Source organism: Heloderma suspectum, chromosome 2, assembly GCF_057233095.1.
Source record: "Heloderma suspectum isolate Gila_16-S chromosome 2, 16-S_ref, whole genome shotgun sequence".
Taxonomy (NCBI): Eukaryota; Metazoa; Chordata; class Lepidosauria; order Squamata; family Helodermatidae; genus Heloderma; species Heloderma suspectum.
In genome coordinates, this window is record NC_139459.1 from 83409098 (window position 1) to 83424336 (window position 15239).

At 43.9% G+C, this 15239-nt stretch overlaps 1 long non-coding RNA gene across 3 annotated transcripts in view; it reads right to left on the reverse strand.

The window, feature by feature from the left end:
* Positions 1–15239, reverse strand: part of LOC146352417 (uncharacterized) — a 34398-nt gene that overhangs the window by 18224 nt on the left and 935 nt on the right. The window contains exons 2-5 of one of the 3 annotated variants that reach the window (XR_014787720.1): positions 12679–12846; positions 8660–8711; positions 2226–2493; positions 248–319 (exon numbers count right to left, since the gene is read on the reverse strand). This is a non-coding gene — a long non-coding RNA (uncharacterized LOC146352417). The remainder of the gene's footprint in view (positions 1–247; positions 320–2225; positions 2494–8659; positions 8712–12678; positions 12847–15239) is intronic. The other 2 variants (XR_014787722.1, XR_014787721.1) reach the window with 2 other exon arrangements.

Consider the following 15239-nt stretch of genomic DNA (forward strand, 5'->3'; position numbering starts at 1 on the left):
TGTGGAAAGGAGGGGGCAGGAAAGTCCACTTCCGCCAATACAGGTGATCCAACTTAAATCTGGATCCAGTTCCTAACGTCTGAGCTCCTTTTAAACGCACATGCAGAGAATAAATCCTGGGGTATCATTCTTATAAAGCAGCTGCTCTACTACTAAACTTAAAGCAAAAGAGAAAATGCATAACATGTAGGCAGGAAGGGTAGCTATTATGTCACAAACACCCAAAAGCTTCTGCTGGAATACTTACTTTTATAGAGTTCCTTGAAACTTGTGTTACATTATGGAGCCTAGGAACACTGGTGGGAGTTTCCTATAAAACCTTCAAATAAGTGTGAGAGGATTATTGTTTTATTTGCATATGCCAATTTTGCAAAATATCCTGGTAATTCAAGAGGGTGCCATGGGCATAATTAACTAAGAAGCTGGATCAGGATTTATTTGAGGAAATTGTGATTAGAATGAAAAGAGGTTGGCATTAGAAATAACAATCCCATCTAATCTGATACATGCTTATCTGAACTACCTACACTTCCTCAGATTAAAAGCTTAGCCTGCAAATAACATAAGAGCAGGTTTTCTTGCAAGATGTTTGCTAGGGCACAATCCAGCCAATGCCCAGCACTTTTAAGATCCATTGATTTAAACAGGAGAGTGAAGTGCAATGTTTGAATGGGTCTTTCATCCCACTTTTCTTTGTTGTTTAATATAATAGCAGCAAAGAGGTTGAGAGAAGTACTGTTGGAGAAGATGGGCAAGTCCTACTATACTTCCCCACTACTACTCTTAAACCAGGAGAAACAGACCTTGGTGAGGGAAGTAAGTCAGAGCGAGTCTTCTCATTTTAAAATTGATTTCAATAATGCTTTTGTTGGGCATGAGGAATAAGTGTTTCTGATAATAATTTTGATGCCCCATTCTAATGGAGCTGGCACGGCACCTGAATCCTGATTCTACTGCCACATACACAACATTACCCTCGTACGCCATAGTAATTAATCCACTTTAACAAACATGCTATAGTTTTATACAGTCACTAATGGAGAGTGGAATTCCCATGTCAGCTATAGGAGAACATTAGAAGGTGGCAGTGGTGGGGAAATCCAACCTTTTACTGTCCTGAGTGTAAATATGATAGGGTGGTTGAAATGTTCTAGTAACTAATCTGTATGAAGTAATCTTGAATTTGCACCCAGAGTAAATTCATAGATATCACCTGTTCAACACCATAGGAAATAGAACAGAAAGAAGTACTTCCTACCAGGTGGCTAGAAGCAGCTGTGGCTGGTTTGGTGCTACCATTGATGTAACATCTGCAGTTATCCTGCTCGTCCAGCCTTCCCCAACATGGTGCCTTCCAGATGAGTTGGACTATAACTCCCATCAGACTGGGGGTGATGGACATTGTAGTCTAGCACATCTAGAGGGCATCAGAGTGGGAAAGACTTTTCGAGTCCATTTGGATTAGTAGTGATCAGCACTGAATTCTGCACAGTAGCTGTGTGTCTTGTGGGCATCGGGGTAGTATCCAATGTTAGTCCTACTTAGAGTAACCCCATTACAATAAATGGGACTCAAGTTAGCCACAATTAATTTAAATCCCATTCATTTCAATGGGTCTACTCTAAGTAGGACTAACATTGGATACCACCCCAGGTGTGGTAATTCTAATTCAGAATAGCCAGTGCTCACAAACACCTCCATCTGGAAATGCCCTTAGTTCCCCAAGGCTGGAAGTCAATGAAACAGAATGCTAATTCCCTTTGAATCAGATATTGCTGGCCACTGTCAGGGACAGGCAGACTATTGTCTATCAGGTCTTGCAAGCCTTATTTTACAATCACAAGGTCGCTTGTCCTTGAGGATCCCCACTTTTGGATTTCATATATCATGGCTTTGAACCTGACACTAATTCTGCATCGACGATTTAGCATTGACCAGAATGGCAACTGTATCCTGAAAGGGTAAGCAAAATCCAACCCAGCATTACACTTAAGATAAGTTGCTACTTGCTAGGCCTGCAAAAGCTGCTCACACCTTAGCTTGCCTTAACAAAGACAAGCATACCATGCCTTCAGTACTGGAATAATTGGATGCAGAACACATTTCATAGCATCACTAATATAGCAATCTATAATCCCTATCCTAAGCACTTATTTGCTAGGAGATAACAGTAGCTGTGTTCAGATAGAACACTAAATCATAGAGCTTTTTATGAGCTTTTTTACCTGAGGCATTTATTGTGGGGTCGTGATTTCTTACTCCCAGTTGTTTATGAGTTCTTTAGATGACACTGTGATCCTCCAGTTTTGCTTCTGTTTTTTAAGAGCACTTTCCTGAATTTTTTTAGAGTGGGGAAAATGGGGTATTATTTCTGAAAGTGAAAGAACTACTTGTGTATTTGCTCTATTCCGCTATTGCACAGTGCCACCTAGAGGTTATGTAGTGGAAAATCAGGAAAGGAAAACCTCTTTGTGTAGAACTCAGCTCTCAGTTCTGCAATGAAACCAAAAATAGATACCACAATTAACAGCCTGGTGTAGAAAAGCACATCATTTAGCATTACATGTACAAGCCTTGGGCTCTTGAGCTCTCCCTACTCCTCTCTTCCTTCAGCACGTCCATGAGGAGGAGATCAGAAGATTTCACTTCTGTTTTCAACTAACCATGGTTTGTTGTTATGTGCAAATCCAGACAAATTGTGCCAGTTCACATGACATGACAGCCCATCATATGTTAATTTACCCCCAAGGTACTATGTTGCATGCCAGCCACCATTACGAATATGTAAGCCCTGACTAGGGGTTGTCGTGGCTTGTCATATCATGCGAAGCCAGCCAGAGGGGGTTATTTGAGTGTTAAACAACCTATGCATAACCCACGGTCTGTTTTAGGGTTATATGAGGGGTTTTAATAATCAAATAATCCCCGCCAACTGGGTTCACATGACACAACAAGCTATGGCAACCCCTGGTTGGGGCTTGCATATTCATAATGTGGCCAGCAAGCAGCGCACCTCTTAAGGGTAAATTAACTCATGATAGGCTGTTGTGCCATGCGAACCAAGTCATTGTGGTTGTTTTTAACTATAGTTTAAGGTGATAAGCCAGGTTCAAACCAGTTTAAGGCGATAAGCCAGGTTTCTGATCCTGTCTTGTTTCCTTAAACAATAGCTCATGTTATGTGCAAACCCATAATTTTAGTTAACAACACACTTCATGGAAGTGAAAGCTTCCAGTCTCCTCCTCACGGCTGCACCACAGGAGAGGGGAGGGAGCTTGTGCATATAGCAGTAAAGTATGATTTAACATTGTCTAAACCCAGCCAATAAGTCTGACAGTAAGTTTGAGCTGTAAGAGTGATAACACAATTAGCCTGGAAAATGCAACACTGAAGGTAGCAAACTGGTAGCATTAGAACAAACACTGTTCATTTTCATTATTTAATTAGGAAATGCCCTCTCGAGGTGGCTTATCCTGTTCCTCAAGAACATCCTTGAAAAATATGTACTGAGTGCAGAGGTAAACATTTACATAATACAACTCGTGTTTATTAGTACAGATTAAAAAAATGTTCCATTAAAATGTAATGCGCACTGTTACAGGCTTGATAAAAATGCTTGGCTCAATTTAAAACAAAAACAAAAACTGGCAACTTCTGAAGTCCATTTTGACCTGAAATATTCAGGACCAGGATAAATGCTAGCTAGAGATGAAAAATGTAAGCAAGCAGCAAATACTAACAGAAAGCTCTCATTCAAGTTTCTGAAATGCCTCTGATCTCTAAATGGTGGTGGGCAGGGTTGTTCATGGATGAACATCTTCAATAGCGATGTTGAAGAAATCCTCAATGGAGTCAAATGAATTCTGATTTCTATGAACCTGACCTGGGATTCCACAACAGACCAGCTTTTTCTGAGACTTGCAAACCGGTTGTTTACTTTTTAAGGAGTTTTGTGCAAGTGCAGATTAGAGCTAATGCGCATTAGCGCGAGTGTGCATTAGTGCTAATGTGCATTTCCATAAGTGGAAGTAATTCTCATACATTCTTTAAAAAATTGATTCCATCAATGTGCAGATGATGGAATGAAAGACAGCTGACAATCCATAAAACACAGACGGAGCAGATTTAACAAAATCCATACATCCCTAGTCCCACACCTACTTTGTTGTTAAACCCAGGCATGGTTGCTAACCACAAAAATAAAGTAATGTGTTGTTTGCCCCTCAGTTACCATTTCAGGCACTTCTCCTACCATAAACAGATTAATGAGTTTTTCATACTACCAAAATTTGGCACACGGATCTTTCTTTCTTTTTTTAACTTTTGCTGTTTTATTTTCTTCCCCCCTCTCTCACTCTCTGTAACTAAAATGCATCCATTTTGTTTTTGCTTAAACTTCGCTCACCCTGACTGCCATTTCATGAGCTTCTCTGCATGTAGGGCACAGGACACATGTTTAAGTACTTCTAAGATCTATTTAAAAGTACTTTAAGAACTATTGGATTTAATGGGAGAGAGTTAAACATGTGAAGAAGAAAGGCATTTGCTGTATCCTTCCCAAGAAGTTTCTATAAAGGAGCAAATGCCCTTCAGGAGACAATTGTGCAGACAGAGTAGGATGGAAATTGAAATAGGAGGGCCCCAATAATTCTCTGAAGCAGTCTGCTGGTGACTCTGTTAGGTGGAAATTGGTTGGAACAGGGATGGGGACCGTGTGGCCCTCCAGATGGTTGTGGACTGCAACTCCCATTGTGCCTCACCATTGGCCATGCTGGCTAAGGCTGATGGAAATTATAGTCCGACAAAATCTGGAGGGCCACACATGCCCCACCCCTAAGTTAGAAGGAAGAAAACTGAGCGGGGGTGGGTAGACCATAGAACAAACTGCTTTGGACTGAATGACCATCAGCCTTATTATCCTAACCGTTTTACTCAGAAGTAGGTCCCGTTGAAATCTTGTGGCTAGAAGTGGGCATGTAAACTGATTTCTTTTAATGCAAACTTCTTTATTCTTTCTTTTCACAAGCAATTCTTGCCATTCACTGTCTGTTTATGTTTTACGTTAGTATAGTCAATGACAACTTTATGTGCATACTTATATATATAGTAAACTCAAATAAAAGGGAAATGCTCATTAGCGCAAGGTATATACAATTAGAGATCAAATCGCCAACATTCGCTGGATCATGGAGAAAGCGAGAGAATTCCAGAAAAACTATTTCTGCTTCATTGACTACGCTAAAGCCTTTGATTGTGTGGATCACAACAAACCGTGGCAAATTCTTAAAGAGATGGGTGTACCAGACCACCTTACCTGTCTCCTGAGAAACCTGTACGAGGGTCAAGAAGCAACAGTAAGAACCAGACATGGAACAACCGAGTGGTTCAAAATTGGGAAAGGAGTACGACAAGGCTGCATATTGTCACCCTGCTTATTTAACTTATATGCAGAGTATATCATGAGAAATGCCAGGTTGGATGAATAACCGGTCGGAATTAAGATTGCTGGGAGAATTATCAACAACCTCCGATATGCAGATGATACCACCCTAAAGGCAGAAAGCGAAGAGGATCTAAAGAGCCTCTTGTTGAGGGTGAAAGAGGAGAGTGCAAAAGCTGGTTTAAAACTCAACATTAAAAAAACTAAGATCATGGCATCTGGCCCCATCACTTCCTGGCATATAGAAGGGGAAGAAATGGTAGCAGTGACAGATTTTATTTTCTTGGGCTCCAAGATCACCGCAGATGGTGACTGTAGCCATGAAATTAAAAGTCGCTTGCTCCTTGGGAGGAAAGCTATGGCAAACCTAGACAGCATAGTAAGAAGCAGAGACATCACCTTGCCAACAAAGGTCCGTCTAATCAAAGCTATGGTTTTCCCAGTAGTAACGTATGGCTGTGAGAGCTGGACTATAAGGAAGGCTGAGCGCCGAAGAATCAATGCTTTCAAACTGTGGTGCTGGAGAAGACTCTTACGAGTCCCCTGGATGGCAAGGAGGACAAATCAGTCCATCCTAAAGGAAATCAACCCTGACTGCTCATTGAAAGGACAGATGCTGAAGCTGAAGCTGAAATATTTTGGCCACCTAATGCGAAGAGAAAACTCTCTGGAAAAGACCCTGATGCTGGGAAAGACTGAGGGCAAAAGGAGAAGGGGACGGCAGAGGATGAGATGGCTAGATAGTATCACCGATGCAATAAATATGAACTTGAGCACGCTCCGGGAGAGAGCGCAGGACAGGAAGGCCTGGCGCGCTATGGTCCATGGGGTCACGAAGAGTTGGACACGACTGAGCGACTGAACAACTATATACAATGCTTTGTTTCTCAACCCAGCAGTAAGGACATATTTATTTATTGTTACATTTATATTCTGCCTTTTTCCCCCTTTTGTAAGGAATCCAAGGTGGCTTACATGATCCTCCTTCTCTCCATTTTATCCTCACAACAACCCTATGAGGTAGGTTAGGCTGAGAGTCAGTGACTGGCCCAAAGTCACTCAGTGAGGAGCAGGGCCAGCCTTAGGGGTGGGCGAGCTGGGTGGTGGCCTGGGGTACCTAGCTGAGCTGAGAAGGGCGCCAAGCTGATTTTTGATATACTGTCAAAAAATTTTTAATATACTGTCTGCAATGAGCTCAGGTAGCAAAAAGCGAGTGTCTGTAACCCTTCTTTCAAGGTTCTACAGGTTGTTTGGGTACTAGCTACAAAAATGATCGCCCTTCAATGAGCTTTAAAGTACGTTTCTTTTTCAATTTCCACTTTGATGCCATTTGCGCTAGGTAAATATCAGTGGAGACACCTTTACTTTGAGGCAATGTTCCTGAACCCTTAGCACTTCAAATACTGTAAACAGTATAGCCACTATATAAATAATAATACAATAAAGCCAAAAGCTGTAAGAGGTCAGCTGGATACCATTTTTATGTATAACTTTTCTTTATTATTTTAAAGATAAAAATAATGGATATTCTAAAATAAAGAATGCTTACCAACAGATAAGAATTGCTACAAAACAAAAAAACGTTTTAAGTAAAACCCGTGATTGTTCTGCTGTGTTGCATAGTGCAGTGCCACTGCTCAGCATGTGGCTTTTTGAACGGTGGTTTGTGCAAACTGTAGCACAGTGTTTAAGAGGTCAGGGTTCTGAGCAATGTCATTCTCAATGGACATCACACCTGCACCAGGCCCCATAAATCCGCTAGGTGACCCTGCAAAACTGACTGGGATGGGGGGCACCAAAGGCACTCCTTGCCCAGGGTACTATTTATCCTAGGGCTAGCCCTGGTGAGGAGCATGGCTAATGAGGACTAGAACCGGGATCTCCCGAGTCCCAGTCCAACACTCTATAACCTTAGACCCAGGATGCACCTAGTATTCTATTTCCAACCGTGGTCAGGCAGATGCTTCTGGGAGCTCATAAGCTGAGCATGTAGGCAAAAGCCTTCCCTTATTGTTTGTCCCCAGCACTCTCTCAAACTAAGCTGGTGTGCAAATAGGAAAAGCTTTTGAATTGTGATTAGAATATTTCACACACAATGAAAAAGGTATGATCAGGAAACTGAACATTTGGTACTCATGCCTTTTTAAACAGCTTAGTATCTTACATCTTCAGGAAAAATTAGGCAGCCCAGTGTGAACAACATGCAGAAGAACTCACCCTTGACAGTAAAGGTGGTTATACGGGGAGGCTGAGACTGTTTTCTCAGTATTGTGCTGTTCCTAATATCTAGACCATGGCTGAATTAATAAACACAGCTCAGAAAAGTGACTCATCACCAAGCCAAAAAAAATAAAATCAGGTGATGAAATCAAGACAATTGCCATGACAGTTCACATTCACAAACTGTCTCTGACATGTTTAATGAACAACTTGACATTTGGCAGATAAGACAAAAAATACACATAGAGCTCATCTGGATATTATATAAACATGGATTTTACCGGCAGTTACATTTCTAAAACAATTGAGCCATTGCTTTTTAAAAAAATTATTGCTGTTTTCATTGCCTTTTGAAGCTGTACATATTGCACAAAATATGAAAGGTGGAGCATATTTGGAGAGAATTTTCAAGACGTTATATGTGCATGGATATTATAGCTACTTTAAAGATCAGAAGAAATGTTTTTTGCATGACAGTCCACGTTGTCCCCAAGATTACAATATTAGTTTACAATATTCAGCATGCCTGAATTGGTAAGAGTTTCTGTATTTAGTCTCTAGCTTCTCTGTACAGGCCAGAATCAGAAAATGTAGTTTTTGCATTTATTGCAGCCTTCCCCAACTTGGTGCCCTCCAGAGTGTTGGACTTCAATGCCCATCAGCCCCAATGGCCAGGAATGCTGGGAGCTGTGATCAAAAATGTATGAAGGACACCAGGTTAGGGAAGCCTGCTCTACTGCAATGGGTGTTTCTACATTCAGGGCTTCATTTTTCCTATAGGGCTGTAGGGCAGCCCTTCCCTTCTAGGGGAAAAAGTAATGATTTATAGTCAGGGACACCATCCTGTTGAAAGTTATGTCTGGCTTCTGCTCCTGATGAATCTGTTTTCTTGCAGGGAAAGGTTTCTCCCCTCTTTTTCCCAGAGGTCTTGTTGACTGAAACTTCTCTTTTTCCCCCCAACTTTGTCTCAGGATATAATGTTTGAGAATTGGGTCTTACCTGCATAGCCACGCCCTAGGTTCTGTTTCATGGTGATGTGAAGAGTATGATTCTAAAGTACGAAAGAGATATGGAACACGTCACTAAGTAACATCCCACTAAGTGAGGGGTTGGCAACTTGTGGCCCTCAAGATGTTTTGGTCTACAACTCCCATCACCTCCAGCCAGCATAGCCAATGGTGAAGGATGATGGGAATGGTAGGCCAAAACATCGGGAGGACCACAAGCTGCCCACCCCTGCACTAAGTAAAAGCAGTGCCAGGAAAGTCCAGGGACATTTAATTCTGGTTTTGAGGGCAAACTGAAATCCTACACACAAATCCTGTCCATTTCCCTTAATCTGTACCTATACTGTCACAGACTGGCAAATTGGAAACATATTGTGAATTTCAGTGCACTGCAATCTCTGGACAACTCCATCAAAGTGTTGTAGTTATGGGGAAAGTGTGCCTCAGAAGCATTGCCTTCCCCAGGAACCAAATGGCCAGGAATCACTGCTCACTGTTGCATCTTCAGGGAACCTGCCTGTAGAGCTTATGGCATTGGTCACCATTGATTAGCATATGTCTGACCTATGATGGCAGTTCCAAGGTTGTCATTTTCAAGACACAGCTGGGGTATGTTTAACATCATGATGTGGCAAGGTTTTCCAAAGGCCAAGTGCCATGGTAGTCAAATAATTAAAAAACAGTGGGAACACCTATAACAGGTATCTAACATGTGCACAATTGCTGGCCTAATTAACTTTAATAATGTATGATTTGTGTAGTGATTATAATAGCTATGTATAGGAACAAAGTAAGTACAACTTCAAGTTTCTATAGGTTATACGTTATTTTCTTGTCTGTTTTTAATGGAGACTTAAAATGGCCCAACAATGAAACTACGGCATAAGTATAAGGCAGCTGGTTAACAGTAGTAGACCTCCATCAAGGAAAAACTAATTCTACTATTGTGATGTATCATCCAATACTTCAGGGATGAGCAATTTGTGGCCCTCCAGATGTTTTGGCCTACAACTCGCATCAGCCCTAGCCAGCATAGACAATGGTGATGGATTGTGGAAGGTGTAGGCCAAAACATTTGGAGGGCCACAAGTTGCCCACTCCTACAAGTGTAACAAATTGATGTCTCTTTGAAAAAATAAAATAATTGCTTAAACTACAGAGAGAGCAATCCTATGGCTTGCTAGACACTGTCTAGTAGGCCATAGGATATGGTGTATTCCAGGAACCGACCTCAGAGCCTGCGCTCCAAGATCGGTTCCTGGAGAACTGACCTCCCCCCTCATCCACGCTGCCTAAGCCCCATCCTCCATGCTCAGAAGACGAGAGTGCAGCGACTGAAAAGGGGCAGGGCTGGGGGGTGTTCCGGGGAGGGGAGAGCGGAGCTGCACATATGGCACATCCTATGTGTCGTACAGCAGCGTCCCCCCCCCGCCGCCCCCCCGCCACGAGATGACTGTTTTCAGCTGTCTAGCGAAAAAGCGCAAGGCAGGAGAGGCGTGGAGGGAACAATCTCCCGGTGCCTCTCCTGCCTTGCTTTCGATAGGCGGTCGCCTCTGAGGTCAGAGGCGGCCGCCTATCTAGTTAGGATTGCACCCTAAATCTCGTGTCAGTGGGACTGCTGCTCATGTAAATGGAATTGAGGATCACAGCCTTTGTCCCTCTAGTTTTGGGTTAGATGCAAGTACTATTTTAAAAAATCTCACAATGGTGTTAATCTTTTATTAACAGACAGTTGATAAAAGTTATTAACAGTTTTGAAAAAAAATCCCAGCTACCAAACAAGCAAGCAAACAAACCTCATTTCATCTGCACACTATCCTTACAGGAAAATAGATTCTATGCTGTACCTGAATGTAAAAAACCTTCTGACTGCTGTGCCAAAGAGCAAAATGAAAGGAGATCCAGTGTTGGTGTCCTAAAACTGAGAACATTCTGTTCCCACTCCCTAGTCAAGCAAATTTAGGGAATGTTGGTGCAAACATTGTGGCTGAGTCAGCTTAGGAGCCGACTTTAGTAAATACCTGTTGTTTTTTAAAAATACATTAGATTTCAAGGAAAATAGCAGTGGTGCTGAACTGTTTTGTTTTTGTTTTTCTCACAAAGGAAATTAACTAGATGTTGTTGATCCTTTACTTTTTTGGCACAGAACTGCCAGAACGGCAGAAAGAAAATCCTTTACAAACTCTCAGATGTCACTTGTGTGGCATCAGGACTAGACCTAAAGAGAATAGGATTTTGAGCTCTCCCAACACAGCTTGGGCAAAAGGTAATGCTGCCTTCAGTGGACAGATGGAGACAAACGGTGGAGCCCACCATGAAAAGCTTCTGTGTGGTTGACCTTCACAAAATGGTGTTCTCATGAGGTCCCAGTTTTCTGCTGTTTTGAAAGATGGGTGGACAGGTTGGGATGGAGGCCAATTTGCAATGCATTCCTCTACATCAGTGGTGAGCAACCTGTGGCCCTCCGCCTAATTTCACGCAGCTCCCAGCCTAATTTCAAAAGCCTTCTGCGTGCAATCAGTTCAGACCTCTGGCAAGAGTGCAACCACATCTGGAATACACTTCTGGTCACCACACCTAAAAAAAAGATATTGTAGAGTTGCAGAAAAGGGCAACTAAAATGATCAAGGGGGTGGAGCATCTCCCCTAGGAGAGAAGGTTACAACAGTTGGGATTGTTTAGCTTGGAAAAAAGGAGGGTAAGGGGAGACATGATAGAGTTGTAAAAAAAGTATGCATGGTGTGGAGAATGTGGATAGGGAGACATTTCTCTCCCTCTCTCAAAATACAAGAACCCGGGGTCATCCCATCAAGTTGATTGGTGGGAGATTCAGGACAGATAAAAGGAAGGACGTCTGCACACAGCGCATAGTTAAACTATGGAATTCACTAACACAAGATGTAGCGATGGCTGCCAATTTGGATAGCTTTAAAAGGGGATTAGACAAATTCCTGGAGGAGAAGACTGTCAAAAGGTGCTGTTGCACTTGCACTCATGTTCCGCTTGTGGGTTTCCCGGAGGCAGCTGGTTGGCCACTGTGTAAACAGAATGCTGGACTAGATGGACCCTTGGCCTGATCCAGCATGGCTCTTCTTATGTTCTTAAGTGTGTTCTCTTCCTTCCCTGGCAGCCTGCTGGGCAGGCTGAGAGACAGAGAGAGAGACAGAGAGAGAGAACGGGGTGGCAGAAAGAGAGAGAAAAGGCGGTGACCCATCTATTTTTGGCTCTGATCATGTCTACCACAGGGTTTGGCCCAGCTCACTGCTGATAGGCTCCCCCCACCCCCTTTCAGGGCTGGCACAACCTCTCCTGCCGCCTGAGCCAGGAAAATACATGCATGCCTCTGCCACGACATGCCTCCCCCCATCCCACGTGTGCCACGTCTTCTCACCCCTGCCGCACACTGTAGTGTGTAGTGCCCCTGTTCAGGATTTCAGCTAAGTCTTCTTCTAGGATATTCCACTCCATTCTCCATCTCCCTCCATTTTCTGTCTGTCCTCCTTCAACAAGGGTCATAACATTCTGCGGCCAATGGACAATTGGACATACCCAGTCTTTATCAGACTGTTTTGGGATTTTTTTGCCACCTTAGATTTCCCCACTAAAGTTCTTGTGTACTTCTGCAAACCAAGGACCTCCCCCGAGCATGTGAATACCTCCTCTTGTTTCTCAGTGGCCCTGTTTTGGCTACAGTCCTGTTCACACTCACCAGCTGAGTTTACTATTAGAGGGAATGATGCTGCAACTGGAAACAAGGCGGCGGGGGGGGGGGGGGATCCAGCCAACAACACTGCTATTCTTAGAAGGAAAAGGTTGAAGCAACAGGTGACGGCTTCCACCCCATGGAGCAACACTATAACCACACAGCCACTGGGAAGAACCACATACACACCTAAGCATTACTGAAACCAATTAGGAGGGAGGAGCAGTCAGCCTCTTCACTGGCTTCAGTAGGGATATTTTATGTACTCCACCTTTTGACCTTGCCACTGTCGGGGGGGTGGGACCAACCTCTGAGTAAGCCTAGGATTCCAGCTGTGCTCTACTTCTTCTCTGCCATGTCTGCAACACCACTCCTTTTTGCCTCTTGCGCTGCTGGTGCCTCTGCCAGAGTAGAGGGCATGCCAATCTTGCCTACTGCTGGAGCAATGGTAATGCTATGCCACATATATCTGGACTCTGCAAGCATAATGGAATTTAGTAGCAATCCTCTCCCTGCCCACAGGTGTAATTCAAGGATAGGATTAGTAAAAGCTTTGAAAATACCACCGAAAAACGTCAGCACCATCCACAATATTTAGCATTGTTCAGGGTTAAGGTTACTATAATTTGCACAGCGTGTTATCCTGCCCACATTTCTTCAGAAGTTACACAAAAGATAGAATTAAGACCGGTTACATGATCTGGAGTCCCAAGATAAGGACTAAAAAGCAAGAGGGAACAATTATCCCAACTGCCACATGCCTTCCGCTTCAACTTCTTCCAAGGTTACCAAACTGACTTTGCTATATCCTGGATGAAACTGGGGGAGGAAGACAGGTGTGCTTTATAGTCCCTCCTTACACCTCAGGCCTTTCTGCACAGTCACTGAGAGAGCCAGAAGTGACTTTGAGAGGTCATGCGAGTGACTTTTCATTTTCTGCAAATGACCTTTCACTGATAATTTTCTGATATCCTGTCTGTGCATAATACATGAGAGGGAGAATAGCCTTGCTGTGGTGGCAAAAAAACAGGCAGCTGCTAACCCTACAAACACACAGTGGCCTTGGCTATAATCACATTCCAACTCAGGACCTACTTGCATTGCTTCCTTCCACAGTGACACATGTAGGCAGCTGATGAAGGACCAGCCCACACATCTCACTGGGAACGATCCATCACCACGACCCCCCTTCATATGTTAGGCTGAAAGCACTGAAAAGCAGAGCCATGGTTTGCTCTGCATCCCCTTGGATGTCTGAAAATCCTTTTAACATTCTGCAAGTTAGCTCCCAGCCAGGATCCAGTGACAAAACAAGCCTGAAAGAAGCCACTGGAGGGGGAACCCCCCCCCCCCCCGAGCAACTAGCAGGAATGACAGTGTAACACTTTTTCTTCAGGGTCTCTAAAGGGACTCACAGCAAAGGCTTTGTACAGGGACAATTAACATATATTTTAATATCTTAATTAAAACAATAATAGTGCACATGTAATAGTTTTACATGCATAACCATACACTTATCACTAAAACAATTAAACAGAGTACAGCCCTCCCAAAGTTCTGTCTTCTTTTCAGCTTGAGTCCACAACAAAAAATATAAATAAAACTTATCTCTGAAGCTTGATGTTTTTCTGCTGGCCAAAGAAGGAAAACAGTCTCTACTCAGCTCACTCTAACTCTGCAGCAATCTTCTCAGTATGAATCAGGATCCAGCAACACGGGAACTTTGTTAAACAGCCCTTTATACAATATTTGTTCAGTCGTTCAGTCGTGTCCGACTCTTCGTGACCCCATGGACCATAGCACACCAGGCCTTCCTGTCCTGCGCTCTCTCCCGGAGTGTGCTCAAGTCCATATTCATTGCATCGGTGATGCTATCTAGCCATCTCATCCTCTGCCGTCCCCTTCTCCTTTTGCCTTCAGTTTTTCCCAGCATCAGGGTCTTTTCCAGAGAGTTTTCTCTTCGCATTAGGTGTAGGGATGTACGAAAGTCACTTACCTTTTCGCAGCGGTGCTTCGCGGTGGGGGGGAGGCACTTCGCTTCTCCCCCCAAAGTTCAGGCGAGGGGGGGGGAGCTGTCCCGCCTCGCCCGGCTGAAATTCAGGCCGGGGGGGGGGAGGCTTCCCGCCTCGCCCGGCCGAAATTCAGGCCAGGGAGAAGCGCCTCGTCTCCCCATCCGCGAAACAAAGTCTAAAAAAAACACAAAAAAACACAACCCTGTGATAGGCTACGTAACGATTTACATAGCCTATCACGGCTAGATTTCCAAAGTCAGCCGTGATAGGCTACGTAAATCGTTACGTAGCCTATCACGGGTGACTTTGAAAAAAAAAAAGCGTGTACACAAATGGCGGCGGCCTATGGGCGCCGCCATTTGCGTTCCTTATTTGGTCCTGGTAGTCTACGTAAGACTACCGGGACCAAATAAGGAACACAAATGGCGGCGCCCATAGGCCGCCGCCATTTGTGTACGCGCTTTTTTTTTCCAAAGTCACCCATGATAGGCTACGTAATGATTTACGTAGCCTATCACGGCTGACTTTGGAAATCTAGCCATGATAGGCTACATAAATCGTTACGTAGCCTATCACGGAGGTTTTTTGTGTTTTTTTTACACTTTGTAATGGCGGCGGTGGCAGCCGGTCAGAAGACCGGCTGCCGCCCCCGCCCCCGACGAAAGGCCAACGAACCGCCGCCGGGACCCGCCGCCGGGAGGGACATTCACCAAACGTAAGTCCCATCCCGGGGGGGTGGCGGGGGGGTGGCGGAGAATTTCACCACCGATTTCAGGGGGCCGAATGCGTTGGCGCTCGGCCCCCCAAAGATTCGGGGAGAAATTCTCCACCATCCCTAATTAGATGGCCAAAATATT